The following is a 2,589-nucleotide window of genomic DNA, read 5'->3' as shown; positions in this document are numbered from 1 at the left end:
TGGCACTTGTATGGCATGAATGTTACTTGCCACTTATCAGCCCAAGCTTGAATGTTGTCCAGGTCTTGCTGCATATTGGCACGAACTGCTTCAGTATCTGAGGAGTTGCAAATGTTACTGAACATTGTGCAATCATCAGCGAACATCCCCGCTTCTGACCTTACGATGGAGGAAAAGTCATTGATGAAGCAGCTGAAGATGGGTTGGGCCTAGGACACTACCCTGAGGAACTCCTGCAGTGATGCCCTGAGACTGAGATGATTGGCCTCCAACAACCACAACCATCTTCCTTTGTGCTGGGTATGACTCCAACAGGTGGAGAGTTTTCCCCCTGATTCCCATTGACTTCAATTTTTCCAGAGGTCCTTTATGCCACACTTGGTCAAATGCTGCCTTGATGACAAGGACAGTCACTCTCACCTCCCCTCTTGAGTTCAGTTCTCTTGTCCATGCTTGAACTAAGGCTTTAATGAGGTCAGGAGCCGAGTATCACCGTATCCCTTCAGACCCTTGCCTGACAAAAATCAATCGAGCTCAGTTTCAATTGCCCACCAGAATCCACAGCCTTTTGAGGGAGAGAGATCAAGATTTTTACAATCTCTTGTGTGGAATAAGTGCTCCTTGATTTTATCCCTGAAAGTCCTCCCTCTAATTTTAATATTCTGTCCCCTTGTTCGTGATTCTGCCACCAGAGGAATTAGTTACTATCTGAATCTTTTTAACATTTTTAAAAATTTCACAAGCCAATCTTGTGGCTTTAAGTAAAAATCCAATGTTTTCTGCTATCATTAATAATGATAATGTTTGCTGTCCCGATAAACAGATGGAATAAAGAACTCCTCACAATACCCTGTTATACTATATATATACATAAATGAGTAGGAAAGTATCTAACTCAAAAATTACACAACTGCCACAATAATTCTTTTTCAAATAAATTAAGTAGCATTAAGAAGAATTTCTAACAGCTAACTTTGAAAAGAAAGCTGGAGCTTTTCAAAGTCATTCTTTGATTCATTTTGCTGCTGTCAGTTTGGCATTGAAAAATGGAGAGAATCATGCCTCTCATTATCTCACTGGTGCATTGATAACTATTTGATGTTGAACACTTGAGTTGTGTAGCAGCTATTGTTATGTTGTCAGCAATTAAGGTACCAGACAATCTTGAATTTAAAGGTAATCAGGGAGTGGGTTCTTTATTATTAAGTAACAGATTTACAAAAGCACTCTATAAGACATGCGTGACTAGCTGACTAACACAACTCCAATTGAACTGTCACATATTGGTTGATGTCACTTCCTGTGATGATGTGTGAAGTACTCAGACTGTTAAAGTGACATCAAAACATCCTCCTTTCCTGAAATGGAAATACACAAAAGATAAACTGTGTACACAATGAAAGAGGATGGTGGATAGGCAATGGCAAACATTTAAAGAGCGCATGGATGAATTGCAACAATTGTTTATCCCTGTCTGGCATGAAAGTAAAACGGGAAAGGTAGCCAAACCATGGCTTACAAGGGAAATTAGAGATAGCATTAGATCCAAGGAAGAGGCATATAAATTTGCCAGAAAAAACAACAAACCTGAGGATTGGGAGCAGTTTAAAATTCAGCAAAGGAAGACCAAGGGATTGATTAAGAAGGGGAAAATAGAGTACGAGAATAAGCTTGCGGGGAACATAAAAACTGACTGTAAAAGTTTCTATAGGTATGTGAAGAGAAAAAGATTGGTGAAGACAAAATGTAGGTCCCTTACAGTCAGAAACAGGGGAATTTATTATGGGGAATAAAGAAATGGCTGACCAACTAAATGCATATTTTGGTTCTGTCTTCACAAAGGAGGACACAAATATCATACCAGAAATGTTGGGGAACATTTAGTGAGGGAGAGGAACTGAAAGAAATCAGTATTAGTAGAGAAATGGTGTTGGGGAAATTGATGGGATTGAAGGCCGATAAATCCCCAGGGCCTGATGATATACATCCCAGAGTACTTAAGGAAGTGGCCCTAGAAATAGTGGATGCATTGGTGGTCATCTTCCAAGATTCTATAGACTCTGGAACAGTTCCTACAGATTGGAGATTTAGATTTAGATGATTTAGATGAGGGAACTAAATGTAATATCTCCAAATTTGCAGATGACACAAAACTGGGTGGGAAGGTGAGTTGTGAGGAGGATGCAGAGAGGCTTCAGGGTGATTTGGACAAGTTGAGTGAGGGGGCTAATGCATGGCAGATGCGGTATAATGTGGATAAATGTGAGGTTATCCACTTTGGGAGCAAAAACAGGAAGATAGATTATTATCTGAACGGCTATAAACTGAGAGAGGGGATTTTGCAGTGAGACCTGGGTGTTCTCATACACCAGTCGTTGAAGGTAAGCATGCAGGTGCAACAGGCGGTAAAAAAGGCAAATGGTATGTTGGCCTTCATAGCGAGAGGATTTGAGTACAGGAACAGGAATGTCTTGCTGCAATTATACAGGGCCTTGGTGAGGCCACACCTGGAATATTGTGTGAAGTTTTGGTCTCCTTACCTGAGGAAGGATGTTCTTGCTATTGAGGGAGTGCAGCGAAGGTTTACCA

The sequence above is a fragment of the Heterodontus francisci genome, chromosome 17, assembly GCF_036365525.1.
Source record: "Heterodontus francisci isolate sHetFra1 chromosome 17, sHetFra1.hap1, whole genome shotgun sequence".
In the NCBI taxonomy this organism is placed as follows: domain Eukaryota; kingdom Metazoa; phylum Chordata; class Chondrichthyes; order Heterodontiformes; family Heterodontidae; genus Heterodontus; species Heterodontus francisci.
Note: the sequence above shows the minus strand (reverse complement) of the source record.